General features: G+C 38.4%; 1 long non-coding RNA gene across 1 annotated transcript; it reads right to left on the bottom strand.

The window, feature by feature from the left end:
* Nucleotides 1-10,217: 10,217 nt before the first annotated feature.
* Nucleotides 10,218-15,553, bottom strand: LOC145534697 (uncharacterized). Its single transcript, XR_014074884.1, has 2 exons — nucleotides 13,297-15,553; nucleotides 10,218-12,297 (listed from the first exon to the last, which is right to left on the bottom strand). It is a non-coding gene; the product is annotated as an uncharacterized LOC145534697 (long non-coding RNA).
* Nucleotides 15,554-17,925: the final 2,372 nt, after the last annotated feature.

Genomic DNA, 17,925 nt, shown 5'->3' with positions numbered 1-17,925 from the left:
GAGCCACACAATCAAAATGTACATTTTAACTTGGATCTGTTTTTTCATCCTGAATATCTTTTTTTTTTTTTTTTTTTTTAATAAATTTATTTATTTTAGTTGGGGGCTAATTACTTTACAATATTGTAAGCTAAAGTTCACGTATTGCAAACAGACACCATAATTCCACCGTAAAGTTTGTGTTTGACCTGTACTTATTTTTTTAAGGCTTTGAAGTAATAATTGGCAGCAGCAATTGTAATATCACACTGCTTCTCAGTTTTCGTTTGGATAAAAAGTAATTACTGCATCAAATACATTTGTCATTTCCTTAAAAATGATTTTTCTCTTCAGTTTTCCTACTGTGCAAGAAGTTAATATCCAGTGGCGTTAACGGAAATCTCCATTGGGCAGGAAATTAACAATAAAAGTCAAGCTAATAAGTCTTCACCGAGTACCTATAATTAGAATGGTGCCTTAGAGAGAGAGAGAGAGAGGAAAATAATTATTCCTGACCTTGGGGAAGCCTACAATCTAGTTAAGACAGTTTTGTGGCTTGTGGTTTTGTAGATTTAGATCTAATTTTATTTAAATCATGTTTCTCGAATCATTACTCACATAGTAAAAGATTTATATAACATAATACAGAAGCATGTTATTTATTCTGTTGCCAAATACCAAAATTACAATAACAATTCAGTTGAACTGATATCTAGTGGAAATTTAGTGTCCATTTTTTAAACTAGAAGACATTTTAAACTTTGTTCATGAGGTATTGAATGTAAAATTCAAAACAGTGCTAGTGATATTAAGGAAATCCTGGTATGAGCCTTAAGTTTGTTAGTAAAACTTCATGGACATTAAGTATTCAATTCATATCCTTTTTTTTCTTTGGTAGAACAAATATTAATTTCAGTAAATAAGTTCCTTTTGAGAGGTTCTTTATGTAGTAAATATAAGATATGAGAAATTATCATTTAGAGAGAAAATGAATGAAAGCTTATTTTGACCTTCAGTCGATGTTTAAAACACACTTACACTCATTTGTGTAATAAACTCTATTTTACTATTATGCATATAGATTATATTGAGAAATGATAAACGTTTAAAGTATTGGATCAAAGAGCATTTTCTTAAAAACACATCTTCTTATAAATTTCACTCTAGAAATTTGATTTCTTGCCAATTTTTCATCAGTGAAAGCTATGCACACTCAAATTTGGCCCTTGACATATGTTTCTTATTGTTGTTGTTTAGTCACCAAATTGTGTCTGACTCTTTGCAACTGCATGGACTATAGCCTGCCAGGCTGCTCCATCCATGGGATTTTCCAGGCAAGAATACTGGAGTGGGTTACCATTTCCTTTGCCAGAGGATCTTCCCAACCCAGGGATCGAACCTATGTCTCCTGCATTTGCAGGTGGATTCTTTACCAGTAAACCACCAGGGAAGCCCATGTTTCTTATTAGGTTTAGTAATAAAAAAAAGTAATAAGACTAATCAGTGCCATATTTATCATAAATATGTTGTCTTTTTACAAGACAACATAATTTTTTTTAATTGAATGGAGTTAAATATTTTACCTGATTTATGGGTCACAAGATAAAAGATATATGTTAAGGAAAGAAAAAAAAAGGACTTAAAGAACAGCTACAACTTAATACTTCCATATTAATATTTTGGTTTTAAACTCTGTTACTCTTTTATATTAGGGCCTATTAGTCTGCTGAATTCTGACACATTGTGTTTATTGTTGTTGATACAGGTTTTGTTTCTATCTTATTTAGAAGCTAGCTTTCCAGAAACTTCTGTGCATGAGAAGTCTGTTCAGAGTCGACTTTTGTTGGTAGAATTCTGTTTTGAACTGTTGAGAGATACTTTCCCCTTAACTCTTATATTAAGTTAAAGTATTAACATATAAATCCTATTGCAATGATGTAGAAATAAAACTGACTGATTAAAAATTGTTGTAAGTCACAATTTTCTCTCTGCTGAGAACTAGAGATTTAAATCTCTGAAAACACTCATGTGTGTGGGATGGTTATGATAGATAGTCCAGCTGTCTTTGTGTGTGTTTCATTTAAATGTAAATTTATCTTAGAGACTCTAAAGATGAGCTCAGAAGATAGAGAATTTTAATTTGAATAGTCATTTACTTCTTTTTTCATGAATAGTGAAATAAATTCCCATTTTATGCTAAAGAAAATAAAACTTGTTAAATAGGCGATACTCGACTATCTTATTTTAAAGTTTCTTAATGGATTATTAATTTTTCTCATTAGCAGTTTTTCTAATTTATAATCCTATTGAAGGAAAATTAATTTATAGGTTTTAAAAGCACATACAGCAATAATTCAACAATTTTCAATATGATGTTGAGTATTATTTTGTAGTACAAGTTGTAGAAATACACTTCAAATAAATCTGAGATGTTAAAAACAACTACTGAAGTTAGCAGAAGCACACTGACATATGTATCACACACATGCATAACACAAATGTACATACAGTGCTATGCATACATTTAGACTATATTTTTAACATCTGCTGAAAACTTAGTCTGATACTGTAATTTTAACTCAACTTTCAGGAACAATTTCTGAGAACAAGTTTTTGAAAAAGTTTCTAGTTATTATTATTCACTTTAAGACAGGTCAAGATTTAAAGTTTTGTTATTTGGCTTCATTTTATACCTATTTTTTGGTGTTGTGTTAGCTACCATGAATGCTCTCTTAATGGAGGTTATTTGTGTTGACATTTTCTACTTCCCTACAATAAAACAGGCCATTTGTGTGAGTTGCTGTTGATTGCATATTTTGAAGTCATTTTTCGAAGGCATTACCAGCCTGTGATTATCTTGTGTAAAAAGAAAAAAACAAACAAATAGACAAAAAAACTCTTTGATCTACCCTAACCTTTCTATATGTAAATTTTGAAAGAGTGGCACTGTAGCATACCACTCATTGACATTGCCGAAGTAATGTTGTCAAAGGATGATAAAGTTTACTAAAGGAATTGCTATTCATTGGTTGATAAAATTTACTTAGGTCACATAAATGTAACTACTTTCCAAGAAACCACTATAGTCATGGGTTTTTCTTCAAAGAAAAGACCTTTGTTTAATCTAAATATCTTTCTTTTATACAATCAGGAAATATAAAGGAGTGTTTTTTGAGTGTTTTAATTGAGAGCACTTGAATTTTTATGTATGCCATTTTTAATATGTAGGTTTCTATAGAGTGCTTGCAAATTTTAAGACATAATTCTGCATGTTTTCCTTTAATTAATAGTTGATCTTCAGAATTTAAAACCTAGTAGGGGTGTAAAATGTGTATTCACAGCAGTATCCTAACTTACAGATTCTGTGATATGAGGTCAGATATATTGGTTTATAATCAGAATCAATGATTCCTTTTGTTGGTAGTTTGTCATTGGTAAAAAGTGTTCCTGGGTTACAAACCACAAGTCTCTACAAGATGATGGCCCAGTGGTCAACCTGGAGAAAATGAGTGTAATAAATCAGTTTTCTCTGGGTTCATTTCTATTTTGTGTCATGGTTTAAGAAAAAAAAAAAATAGATGAGCGTAAATCAGTGTGAATATTTTAAATTTAAGAAATAGGCACTGGGTTTTCAGAGGTATTTTCCTTTCAACAATTGCTACACAGTAACTTCCTCTTTTAATTTTTTATAAGGACTTCTCTTTGAGTAAATTAGATGGTATTGAGGTGAGGGGTGGTATAGTCATAAGAGGTTTATACCTTATACCCCGGGATATTACCTGGTAACCAAAAATGCTGTCTGAATGTATTTCTGTAGTGCCCGGGAGGGTAGGGGGTGGGGAGAATGAAACTTGAATCAGTGACCATCTGGCCCAGATTTGGCTGATTTCCTGTGCATTGCCCTTTGTTTCAGCCAGACAATGGATTGTTCCTTTTACTGATAAGAACTGTGTTTGATGACTTTGTGCTGAATCAGCAGGTTTGGTTTGGGATTTCAAGCATAGACTCACATTGAGGGGATTTCTGTTGTTTTGACAGCCTTAACTGTCTTCATTTATTACAAAAATATTCTTAAGGTTCTTTTCTATAAGTTTAATAAATTGGTGGGATTGCAGACAAGTCAAATAAAATAATTGGGAGTGTAGCTTTCTGGTTTGATACTACCTATCTCAAAGATGGAAATTTTCCTTGTACTTAGTTTTCAAAATTAATCTCTCTCCCTGATTGTGATTTTTGATGGATCTTTATATATTCTCTCTTCTCTATGTCTGAACTCGAATTTTCCACTTGAACCTTTGATGATTTAAATTTAATGTCCTAAATCCAGGCTGGGCTTCTATGATGTGGTTATGTAAACAGTTAAGCTTTCTGAGGCATCTGTTACCATATATCTGCAAATTACATCTTAGGGTGTTAGAGCTATTTTCCTTACTTTACATGCTACAAAATCATCACAAGACTGTTAAAAAAAAAAAAAGGTGGTTACAGATTACAAGCAGGGTCCTTTATTGCCCAGCATTATAAGTAAATCAACCATCAGCTATTGTAGGTTATCTCAGAAACAGTAGTGATCAGAGTGTGGTTTAATGTCACTTTTCCAGAAGACAAGAGGAAATGTCAGTGCTACCATTTTGCTATGTGACCAAGAAATATAAAAATACTCACTTTTAACTTCTGAAGTGGTAAGAGGCTTGTTGGCAGAGTGGAGTCAACCTTTTAGTTTGACTCCTCTCTTTACAGCTGAATTGCCATCTAGCAAACCAATACAGAATCTTCTCCAGACAACTTTTCCTGAAACCACTTATAACTTTAAAAATAAAGCAACTGACCAAAAGGAAATCTGATCTTCTTTGAGATCTAATCTGTAATGCTTTTGTGTAGATAAAGGAATGTTCTTTAGGTAGAATCAATGGTAAGAAAAAAGGTTTTTAATAGTTAGTTCCGCTGGGATGTAATTGTGGAGCAGCTGGGACCACACAGCACAGCACACTGTCATTTGCTGTAATTAATTTTAGGTTTAGGTCCTCTTGCAGCGAAAGTGAATAACAACAAATGGAACACCATCTTAGTTTGCATCCATATGGGGCACTGTCTATTCTTACGTTTTGCTCTGGTCTCTTTAGAATCTCTTTAATTGACTGCTTGCTCTATTTGATGGCAGTAGGGCCTCAGAATTGCTTGTTTGGTTTAAAAGCATGAGTAGTTTGGAATATGAGAATGTTATGGGTGTTAATTGGAAGGGAATATTCGGATTTAACAAACTGATGGGTTAAATTGTAGAATAGGGGGAATTATAAAGCTACAATGAGACTACTGCCAAGACTAGTTACTACTTCATTTTAATCAGAGGCTAGTTCATGGAACTAGTTCGAGGTAGAGGGGAAGGTCTTATCCTTTTCTCCCCCTCCCCCATCCTGTTCACCCTTTACGCCCCAACCTCTGACTCTCCTTCAGATCTCACTGAGGACTCCTCGTCTCCACAGAGGCTTGGCTGCGGATGCCTGGAAGTTTACACTGCTGAGAGTTGTTTTGTTTGGCATAGCTAATCAGGAGCCAGGCTGGAATTGCTCATAGCTGTCATTCAGGTTTTGTTTCAAAGTCCAAGGACCTGCTGGGAAAAACAAAAAGCTAATGAAAGCTGACTGTATTTAGGCCTCAAATCTGTGGGATCTGAAATGATGTCCTGACAGTGTATTCTTATTCTTCCACATTCTTGCTGTTACTAAGGTAACAGATTTTTTGAGGCTTTCTATCTTCATTGTCAAGTATTTGCTACACTTATTGTTGTTTTTCAGATTAGAGCAATTCAGATTATCTTCCTTCGAGATGAAGGGAAAGAGAAAAATAATGGAAATAAAACATTGGAATCAATTTCCCTGAATGCTAGTAACATCAGTTTTTTTCTCAATGCCTTAAAACTCTTAAATTCATAACACACATTAAGATTTAGGACAAGATCATTTCCTCAGTCTTGTTAAGTGCTGTGTGTATGTGAAAATTTCATTTCTGTAACGTAAAATAGCAAATATTCATATAATCACTAACAAATACATTTTTGTGGGAAAAAGATTTATATAGTGAAATCCTTTCTTTAAAATCTTACTTCCCGAATAATAAATCAGATTATATGAAACACTGATGTGCCGAAAATTAAGTAATATGAGAAGATAGACTGATGAACGTATTAAATATTTGCCCCACAAATTGATCTTTTAATATTTGCTTTCATGGGATGTTTTGCCTTGGTGAATTAGCACTCCTATATATGAAAAAGCTGTTGTTTTTTTCATAGTCAAGAGACCATTTGGGGCATGTATTACCTATGGTGTGATAAGTGATAAACAAAATAATGTCTTACGGGCAAGATGTTCTTTGGGTTTGCTTTAGATTTGAGAATCCCCAGGAATGTTCCCCAGTAGTGTTATAGCCTTTATGAATCTTCTTATCCAGATATTGACTCATTGAAAAGATAACTTTGTTTTTATAGGCTTATAAAATATCTTCCTCAAGTACTCTTTCCCTGTGGCACTAAATATAATATTGAAATGATCTAGTTTTAGTATGGATTAGATAGATCATGGTACTCAGGTGTCAACACAATAGAAATCTAAATTCATGGAGGTAAGATCTGGCTTAATTTTTTTCTGAGAAATACAAGAGTGTGGGCAACTGGCCAAATGAAGAAGAACTGAAAGGGTCTGGAAGAGAAATATTCAAAGTGTGTCTAGAGGCCCTCATTTTAATTTCTGTGTCTTTGTTCATGCTGGTCACCCAGTTTGGAATTTTATCTTCTTTTCTCTTCGTCTGTCTAAATCCCACATTTGTCAGGGTCCAGATCAGGTCCTTCTTCATCCACTAAGCCCTCATCTGCTTTTATTGCTGTCCAGAGTGTGAGAGAGACCCTACCCTTAGCTGATCATAGTCACTAATGAACCGTGATCAGATATGGTTTCTGCATTTTAGAAGAGTGAGCAGGCTGAGGGAGTTATGGGGGAAAATAACATAAAAAGAATACACCGTTTGAAAGAGGGGCAAGTTTAATTCCAGGAGATTTAGAGACAAGATAGCTGTCTTCAAGGGCTGGCAAACACAGCTCAGATTAGATTTACTCGAATTACCTTTAAAGCAGTGGTTTGCTCTACAGAGCAGCAGGCATTCTGTGGTATGCCTTGGGCTGCTGGGGACCCCACGTGGAGGAGATGGGGGCCCTAGGGGACATGCTGAGGGCCCCCTGCAGCTCCCAACAGAAGAGTTCCACATTTAACTGCTTTATTTATTGGGCTTGTTAGCCTACAATTTCTTTTAAAGGCACTTAAAGTTTTGAAAAATCATTACTGTGTAGAATAAAAAAGTAGGTGAGAGATTTGGTTCAATGTAGGACAAAATGTTTCAGCAGTAAGAGGTTTTGAAAAATTAAATGGACTGCTTTCGTGAAACGTGAGTTCCACCATTAAGTCAGAAGCTCAGTGACCCTGACAAGGATGATGGAAAATTTCTGCTTATGGGGAGAAGCTGTGTTGGATCCTCCCTAGGTTTCCTATAGTGTTTGTGCGGTTGATTCATTCTTTTGTTGTCAGTATCAGATGATTTGGCACTTAGCTCTTCTCAATTGGTTATTTGGGTAAACCTCACCTACCCATTCAATCATAAGGCTCTAGAGGATAGGAACAGTGTTTTCACTGCTTTTGGGTTCTTCAGATCCCAGCATAGATGGAGGAATCTGTAAATACCTATTGATATAAGGAATAACTTCAAGAAGCACATGCTTCGTTGCCTTATGACCTCTTCCAATTATGAAGGGTGATAAGGGAAGGTATTTGCAGACATTTTTTTCTTCTACTATTGCTTTCTGCCCTCTTGGAATAGTAGAAATGACCAAAGAGATTTAAGATAAGCGTATATATATATGTATATATATGCCAGAAAATTACTGTGTCCTACTGTATCTGGAAAGTGAACATGATCTCGCCCCTTTCCCTTCTCTCCCCCCAACCCCTGGGAGGGGTTACCAACAGGTAAAACTTGGAATGTGGAAATTACGGCTCTCCATCCAAACTGAGATACAGTGGGAGGTCAACGTGAGATTTCCAGGTGTCCCAAGTACAGATAGGGGAGTGCATTGTAAAAGGATCACATCACTAGTCTGGACTTCAGGTGTGTGTATGTGTGTGTGTGTGTTTTTCCTTTGCCTCATGACTCTGTGGGTTCTGAGATTATGAGAACTAGAACTTTCTAGATGCAAGATTAGAATCTAGTCATCATGATAGAATTGATAGAGGGAGGCATGTGCTTGATGAACAGTGTCATCTCAAGAAGCCCTTTCACTCACAGAGGCCTTTTGTATTTCTTCTCTTTGTACTGGGTGGCAAAGGACGGGAGCAGGGTCATATTGCCTTGGGCCTAGTAGACACTCAACAGTTCAGTTCAGTTCAGTTCAGTCGCTCAGTTGTGTCCGACTCTTTGCGACCCCATGAATTGCAGCACGCCAGGCCTCCCTGTCCATCACCAACTCCCAGAGTCCACCCAAACCCATGTCCATCGAGTCGATGATGCCAACCAGCCATCTCATCCTCTGTCGTCCCCTTCTCCTCCTGCCCTCAATCTTTCCCAGCATCAAGATCTTTTCCAATTAGTCAGCTCTTCATATCAGGTGGCCAAAGTATTGGAGTTTCAGCTTCAGCATCAGTCCTTCCAATGAACACTCAGGACTGATCTGCTTTAGGATGGACTGGTTGGATCTCCTTGCAGTCCAAGGGCCTCTCAAGAGTCTTGTCCAACACCACAGTTCAAAAGCATCAATTTTTCAACGCTCAGCTTTCTTTATAGTTCAACTCTCACATCCATACATGACTACAGGAAAAACCATAGCCTTGACTAGACAGACTTTGGTGGCAAAGTAATGTCTCTGCTTTTTAATATGCTGTCTAGGTTGGTCTTAATTTTCCTTCCAAGGAGTAAGCGTCTTTTAATTTCATGGCTGCAATCACCATAAGCAGTGATTTTGGAGCCCCAAAAAATAAAGTCTGACACTGTTTCCATTGTTTCCCCATCTATTTGCCATGAAGTGATGGGACCAGATGCCATGATCTTAGTTTTCTGAATGTTGAGCTTTAAGCCAACTTTTTCACTCTCCTCTTTCACTTTCATCAAGAGGCTCTTTAGTTCTTCTTCACTTTCTGCCATAAGGGTAGTGTCATCTGCATATCTGATGTTACTGATATTTCTCCCAGCAATCTTGATTCCAGCTTGTGCTTCCTCCAGCCCAGCATTTCTCATGATGTACTCTGCATATAAGTTAAATAAGCAGAGTGACAATATACAGCCTTGACCTACTCCTTTTCCTATTTGGAACCAGTCTGTTGTTCCATGTCCAGTTCTAACTGTTGTTTCCTGACCTGCATACAGGTTTCTCAAGAGGCAGGTCAGGTGGTCTGGTATTCCCATCTCTTTTAGGATTTTCCACAGTTTATTGTGACTCACACAGTCAAAGGCTTTGGCATAGTCAATGAAGTAGAAATAGATGTTTTTCTGGTACTCTCTTGCTTTTTCGATGATCCATCAGATGTTGGCAATTTGATCTCTGGTTCCTCTGCCTTTTCTAAAACTAGCTTAAACATCTGGAAGTTCACGGTTCACATATTGCTGAAGCCTGGCTTGGAGAATTTTAAGCATTACTTTACTAGTGTGTGAAATGAGTGTAATTGTGTGGTAGTTTGAGCATTCTTTGGCATTGCCTTTCTTTGGGATCAGAATGAAAACTGACCTTTTCCAGTCCTGTGGCCACTGCTGAGTTTTCCATATTTTCTGGCATATTGAGTGCATCACTTTCACAGCGTCATCTTTCAGGATTTGAAATAGCTCAACTGGAATTCCATCACCTTCACTAGCTTTGTTCGTAGTGATGCTTCCTAAGGCCCACTTGACTTCACATTCCAGGATGTCTGGCTCTAGGTGAGTGATCACACCATCGTGATTGTCTGGGTCGTGAAGAACTGTTTTGTACAATTCTTCTGTGTATTCTTGCCACCTCTTCTTAATATCTTCTGCTTCTGTTAGGTCTCTACCATTTCTGTCCTTTATTGAGGCCATCTTTGCATGAAATGTTCCCTTGGTATCTCTAATTTTCTTGAGAAGATCTCTAGTCTTTCCCATTCTATTGTTTTCTTCTGTTTCTTTGCATTGATCGTGAGGAAGGCTTTCTTATCTCCCCTTGCTATTCTTTGGAACTCTGCATTCAAATGGGTATATCTTTCCTTTTCTCCTTTGCCTTTCACTTCTCTTCTTTTCACAGCTATTTGTAAGGCCTCCTCAGACAGCCATTTTGCTTTTTTGCATTTCTTTTTCTTGGGGATGGTCTTGATTCCTGTCTCCTGTACAATGTCACGAACCTCCATCCATAGTTCATCAGGTATTCTGTCTATCAGATCTAGTCCTTTAAATCTATTCCTTACTTCTACTGTATAGTCATAAGGGATTTGATTTAGGTCATATCTGAATGGTCTAGTGGTTTTCTCCACTTTCCTCAATTTCAGTCTGAATTTGGCAAAAAGGAGTTCATGATCTGAGCCACAGTCAGCTCCCGGTCTTGTTTTGCTGGCTGTATAGAGCTTCTCCATCTTTGGCTGCAAAGAATATAATCAATCTGATTTCAGTGTTGACTATCTGGTGATGTCCATGTGTAGAGTCTTCTTTTGTGTTGTTGGAAGAGGGTGTTTGCTGTGACCAGTGCGTTCTCTTGGCAGAACTCTATTAGCCTTTGCCCTGATTCATTCTGTACTCCAAGGCCAAATTTGCCTGTTATTCCAGGTGTTTCTTGACTTCCTACTTTTGCATTCCAGTCCTCTATAATGAAAAGGACATCTTTTGTGGGTGTTAATTCTAGAAGGTCTTGTAGGTCTTCATAAAACTGTTCAACTTCAGCTTCTTTGGTGTTACTGGTCGGGGCATAGACTTGAATTACCATGATATTGAATGGTTTGCCTTGGAAACGAACAGAGATCATTCTGTCATTTTTGAGGTTGCATCCAAGTACCACTTTTCGGACTCTTTTGTTGACTATGATGGCTACGCCATTTCTTCTAAGGGATTCCTGCCCACAGTAGTAGGTATAATGGTCATCTGAGTTAAATTCACCCATTCCAGTCCATCTTAGTTCACTGATTCCTAGAATGTCGGTGTTCACTCTTGCTATCTCCTGTTTGACCACTTCCAATTTGCCCTGATTCATGGACCTGACATTCCAGGTTCCTACACAATATTGCTCTTTACAGCATCGAATCTTGCTTCTATCACCAGTCCTATTCACAACTGGGTGTTGTTTTTGCTTTGGCTCCATCTCTTCATTCTTTCTGTAGTTATTTCTCCACTGATCTCCAGTAGCATATTGGGCACCTACCAACCTGGGGAGTTCATCTTTTGGTGTCCTATCTTTTTGCCTTTTCATACTGTTCATGGGGTTCTCAAGGCTTATTTAATTGAGCTGAATTTTATTAATGGGATTTTCATAGCCAGTTACTAATTACAGTCCACACTGTAGCTGGTGTTAGTTGGCATCATCGCTATCTGTCTGTACTATACCTCTGCAATCTCATGACCTGAGTTTCAGGATGACAGCTGTCATGGGTGTCAATATCTTATAATTCAAATGGGGAAATTGGTCACGTCTGAAAATACAGACTTGTGAAGGATCTCTGTCCAAGTTTGCTGCTGATAATTGACAAGGGGAATTCCTAGAGTCAGTAATGATTCCTGCTTTAAGGAAGCCTTGCTATACCCCCAGGGGTGCTTTCGTTAGGTGAATAGTTAGAAATCCAAACTGTGTGTATTGTAATTTCTGAGTACCTTCTGCAACGAAGATGTCATAAACAGAGAGCTCCATAGAGAAAGGCTCTTTAATAGTCTAATACCCACACCTGGGATACTGATGGAGATGAAATTGAGGGCCCAGATCTACTTAAAGAGCCAGGAGTAGAACATAGGTTGTTTGATTTCTGAGATAAATGCTTATTCATAATGCTGAAAGAATATCTTTATTCATTCTGTAAATTTTTTATAATATTTAGAAATGACCTTTCTTCTCAAGGCTACTTTGAAATTTGGGGATTATGCATAAATCTGAAAGCTGTTAATATAGCCTTAGAGCTACTAACCATGTCTTAGGCCTTCAGGTAATAAGAGGGCACTGCAGGTGTCAAGAACATCACAAAATTGCTTACATAATATACAAAATAATATCATAATGCCTTAGCAACAAGTTTCTTATGCTAATATGGGTGACAATAGAAGGCCTATGTAAAAAATTTAAGACAATTAAGACAACTGATTTGGAAATTCTGCAAAAAATAAGTCCCTGGTGGCTCAGATGGTGAAGAATCTGCCTGTACTGCAGGAGACCTGGGTTTGATCCCTGGGTACAGAAGATAGCCTAGAGGAGGGAATGGCTACCCTCTCCAGTATTCTTGCCTGGAGAATTCCATGGACAGAGGACCCTGGCGGGCTACAGTCCATGGGGTTGCAAAGAGTGGGACACAACTGAGCGACTAACACACACAAGCATATTAAAGCATGTTGAATGGGGTCCTATATTCAATATCCTGTAATAAACTATAATGGAAAAGAATATGAAATATATGTATATATATATGTATAACTGAATCACTTTGTTGTGCAACAGAAATTAGCACAATGTTGTAAATCAACTTCATGGCAAATAGATGGGGAAACAGTGGAAACAGTGGCTGACTTTATTTTTTGGGGCTCCAAAATCACTGCAGATGGTAACTGAAGCCATGGAATTAAAAGACGCTTACTCCTTGGAAGGAAAGCTATGACCAACCTAGATAGCATATGAAAAAGCAGAGACATTAACTTTGCCAACAAAGGTCTGTCTAGTCAAGGCTATGGTTTTTCCTGTAGTCATGTATGGATGTGAGAGTTGAACTATAAAGAAAGCTGAGCGTTGAAGAATTGATGCTTTTGAACTGTGGTGTTGGAGAAGACTCTTGAGAGGCCCTTGGACTGCAAGGAGATCCAACCAGTCCATCCCAAAGCAGATCAGTCCTGAGTGTTCATTGGAAGGACTGATGCTGAAGCTGAAACTCCAATACTTTGGCCACCTGATATGAAGAGCTGACTCATTTGAAAAGACCCCGATGTTGGGAAAGATTGAAGGCAGGAGGAGAAGGGGATGACAGAGGATGAGATGGTTGGATGGCATCACTGACTCAATGGACATGGATTCAGGTAGACTCCGGGAGTTGGTGATGGACAGGGAGATCTGGTGTGCTGCAGTCCATGGGGTTGCAAAGAGTCGGACACAACTGAGCGACTGAACTGAACTGTAAATCAACTATACTTCAATAAAATAAATTTTTATAAAGCCTGCTGGAGCCAGTTTTTAACTCATTTAAGAGAATATGCTACTTTTGAAGCCTTTAATAAACCTCAGTTGAATGTACCTATTTACATGATTCTTAGCAACTGTTCATTAAAATGTCAATCCATCCATCAGCATAGCTGAGTTATGGTTGACAGTTCCAGAGATCAGAAATAGGATCAGGATGAAAGTTCCACAGAGGAAGATATAAGTATACAACAAGAAAGAACTTAAATCATATTTTACTTGTTAATTTTTAATTATACCAAAGAGTCTAATAGTGAAAATTAGGTCTTTTCCTGTCTCCCAGCCACCCAAATTCTCTGTCCAATGATAACCCTAGCTCCTTGAATATCCTTCCTGAGATATTCTGGGCATATGCATGCACACAGGGAAGCACACTAAATGCACTGTTGAGTACGTTGTGCTTTCACTCAGCTGTATTTCAGAGTTTGATGAAAACCTTTCTGTTGACTTGTGCTCTTCAGCAGTGGAACAGCCTGTCTTGTGATGTAACTAAGAAGTGTTACTCCAGTGTTCAAGAAAGGCTGGAGGATCAGCTCTGAGGAGTGTCAAGAGATTCTTATCTTGAGTAGACATTGGCAATAGATGACCTCCAGGGCTCCCTTTCTCAAGTTCTATGATATATTTAAGTGACGACTAGGTGCTGAGTACTGTGGATCAAAAAAGAAGTATGACAGATGTTTTTCGGAAGAAGACATATAGATGACCAACAGACCCCAAAAAACATGCTCAATGTCTCTAACCACAACCACAATCAGATTATCACCTCACACCAGTCAGGATGGCTACTATCAAAAAGACAACAAATAGCAAGTGTTGGCAAGGATGCGGAGAAAAGGAAACATTTGTGTACTGTTGGTGGAACGTAAATTGGTGCAGCCACTATGGAAAACAGTATGGAGGTTCATCAAAGAATTAACAATAGAACTGCCATATCATCTAGCAGTTCCACTTCTGGATAGTCTTCTGAAGAAGAGCAAAACTCTAACTTGAAAAAATATGCAGGCACCCCCTATGTTCACTGCAACATTATTTATGATAGCCAAGCTATGGAAGCAACCTAAGCATCCATCAATAGATGAACAGATAAAGAAGTTGTGATATATCTATATTTCCTCTCTATTTTCCCAATGGAATATTACACAGCCATAAAAAGAATGAAGTCTTGCCATCTCTGACAACATGGATGGACCTAGAGGGTATTATGCTAGGTGAAATAAATCAGAGAAAGACAAATACTGTGATTTCACTTACATGTGGAACCTAAAAAGTGAAACAAATGAACAAATACAATAAGACAGAAACTGACTCATAGATACAGAGAACAAATAGGTCGTTGCCAGAGAGGAGGAAATGAGTAAAATAGGTGAGGGAGATTAAGAGGTACAAACTATCAATTACAAAATAAATGAAGGACAGAGATGAAATGTACAGTATGGGGAATATATCAATAATATTGTAATAATTTTGTATGGTAAGTAGACTTAAGGTGATCAATTTGTAATATATAGGGGTAGCAACCTCCTATGTTGTGCACTTGGAATAAAAATAATACTGTAGATCAATTACATTTCAATTAAAAAATAAGATGTATAAGCATACTCATACTTGTGTAAGGATAATGTAATAATAGTGTACATTTTATTTGAAAAGACAAGCCGTAGCTGATATATACACCATTGGTGTAAGTGTGAAAAATTCTATAAGACAAAATTAATGATATCACTGAGTTTGATCCAGGTAGATGACAGCCAGTACTATGAGTTAAGTGAAGGATGGAGAAGCCTGGTTGGTTGGTGGGCGTGGGACTGTACCTAAGCCTTGAAGAATTGAGTTTGGATTGACAGGGAGAAGGTAAGCAGAGTAGTTGGGCACTGAGGAGCAATGAAAGTGACGACAGGGACCCTGGGTAAGGCAGTGTGAAAGGGGTAGGGGTGGGTAAGAAGCTGACAGGGAAGAGAGACCATGGTATGGAGCAGGCGAATTCGAGGCTCTAAGGGCAGTCTGCATTTAGGGAGTGACAGCAGCCCACTGAGAGTTTCTGAACAGCGGTGTGACACAGTGTGCTGTGTTAGAAAAGTGAGTATGTCCTATTGCATAAAGATGGGCTCAGGGTAAAACGGACCTCAATATTAGTGTTGGTGACAAAAAAGAAAGAGAATAAAAAAATAAAATGAGATTTGTGATTGCTGATTAAATTTTGGAGTCAAGGGAAAGGATTGAGCAACTGATGACTCCATGTCTTCAAGCCCCATTGCCTAGGGGAAAAATGGTGCCATTAACAGAAATAGGGAAGACAGAAGTCAGGGTTTTGGGAAGTGAGGTGATAAACTTGATTTTAGATTAAAGTTGACATGTTGAGGGAGATTCAGATAAAAGCACATGTTTGAAATAGTGGGACTAAATAAAGCTCTTGAAAGAAGTTAGAACTGTGGATGCCAATGTCCCCAAGTCTCTCTTGAGACCCAGAACTGCCCCCTGAATGCCACATCTGCCCGCCTGAGAAGGCGAGATAAACTTGTACCGGACTCAGTTTATCTGGGAAGGAATTGTTTACTGTGTGTGTGCTGTCCCTTCAGTCGTGTACTACTCTTTGTGACCCCACGGACTGTAGCCCGTCAGGCTCCTCTGTCCGTGGGATTTCCCAAGCAAGAATACTGGAGCGGGTTGCCGTTTTCTCCTCCAGGGGATCTTCCAAACCAGGATCGAACCTGAGTCTCCTGCATCTCCTGCATTGGCAGGCAGATTCTTACCACTGAGCCACCTTGGAAGCCCCGAATTGTTTACTAGTAGCAATGTAATGGGGCTTCCCAGGTAGCTCAGTGGTAAGGAATCCACCTGCCAAGCAAGAGACTCAGAAGACCATGTCCCCCTCAGCACATGGAATAATTCCAAGTTCATAGTAGGTATTAAAAAATATTTGAATGTTCAGCAAGAATTCAGAAAAGTCAGAGAGACTATTTGAGAGGGAAACTAGAGATGCTATCTTGAAAAAGGAGGACTTAATGCTAGACTCAGAAGTGAATAGGGTGTTGACAGGCTGATGGGGTGGGGTTTTGTTTTTTTTTTTTGATTTGTTTTTTTTTTCCTGTTGGATACATTCACTATGTACAGTGACAATAAATATACTGGATATGAATGCACACAAGGATAAAACTCCACTTGCCCTTTTTCAGAAGGAAGTGTGTGTGTGTTAGTTGCTCAGTAGTGTCTGACTGTCTGCGACCCCATTGACGGTAGCCCACCAGGCTCCTCTCTGTCCATGGACTTCTCCAGGCAAGGATACTGGAGTGGGTTACCATTTCCTCCTCCAGTTTCAGAAGGAAAGCTATGTTTATATGTGAATTTTGTTCAGGATCTTTCATCTGCCAAGAAACCTGGGCTTTTATTACACATTAAACATTTTTATCAGTCAACCTGTTCTGATTCCAGTGACAACAGTAAGAGCATATATTGTTGTTTTTCAGTTGCTCAGTGTCCGACTCTTTGCAACCCCATGGACTGAGCACACCTGGCTTTCCTGTCCTTCACCGTCTCCCGGAGCTTGCTCAAATTATGTCCATTAAGTTGGTGATGCTATCTAACCACCTCATTCTCTGTCATCCCCTTCTACTGCCCACAATCTTCCCCAGCATCGGGGCCTTTTCTGTTGCGTTGGCTCTTCCCATCAGGTGGCCAAAGTATTGGAGCTTCAGCTTCAGCATCAGTCCTTCCAATGAATATTCAGGATTGATTTCTTTTGGGATTGACTGGTTTGATCTCCTTGCAGTCCAAGGGCATGCAAGTTAAATTTTTTTTTTTTTTTTTTGAGTGTCTCCGGACTGCAATCATTTTCATGACCTGGAGTCTCTCTTGCATGCTGGTGGATTTTTTAGGGAAGGGAGTAGCACTTGCAGAGATGTGAAGGCAGGAACATGTGGAGGTGGGCTATGTCCTTGTAATGGTGGATAATCCATTTCGGAGAAGCATGGAGGAGGTGAGTGGAGAGGTGGGAGCGGAGCCCGACTCGCTGCCGCTGGGAGGATTATCATCTGTGGCCATTACTTGCTCTTGTCTCTTTATCTTCTTGTCGGGGTGAGGCTCCAGAGTCCACACATCCAGGGCAGAAGAGTTCACAGGGATGAGAGGGCGCAGCTCAGCCCGCCCTTGACTCTTAGTCATTGACTCTAATCCTTGACTTAAAACAACTTAGCTGTGATGTTATTTTAACCCTGCTTAAAACCCAGGCAGTCCAAAGGCTGTCACACAGTCTTAATTATTCTTTAGTTCACTCACCAGGAGACCCTGAACATAAAGCACACTTGCACTCAGAAGAAGCAGAGATCTCCCCTCTCAGAAAATGGATTATTTCACTGCTTGAAGCTGTGTAGATGAAATCTGGAGTAAAGATAAAAGCTTTTATTTATTAAGCATATGTGCCGAGTACTCTTCTCAGAACCTGACAATGACTGTGTCATTTAATCCTTATCACCATCCTTTGAAGCATGTTATTATTATCTCCATTTTAATAATGAAAAAAGTGGACAAAGCTTAGTAGCATTTAAGTT

This window comes from Giraffa tippelskirchi, chromosome 14 (assembly GCF_054371585.1).
Source record: "Giraffa tippelskirchi isolate mGirTip1 chromosome 14, T2T-mGirTip1v1.2.pri, whole genome shotgun sequence".
NCBI classification, from domain to species: domain Eukaryota; kingdom Metazoa; phylum Chordata; class Mammalia; order Artiodactyla; family Giraffidae; genus Giraffa; species Giraffa tippelskirchi.
This window is presented reverse-complemented; position numbering and strand designations above follow the sequence as displayed.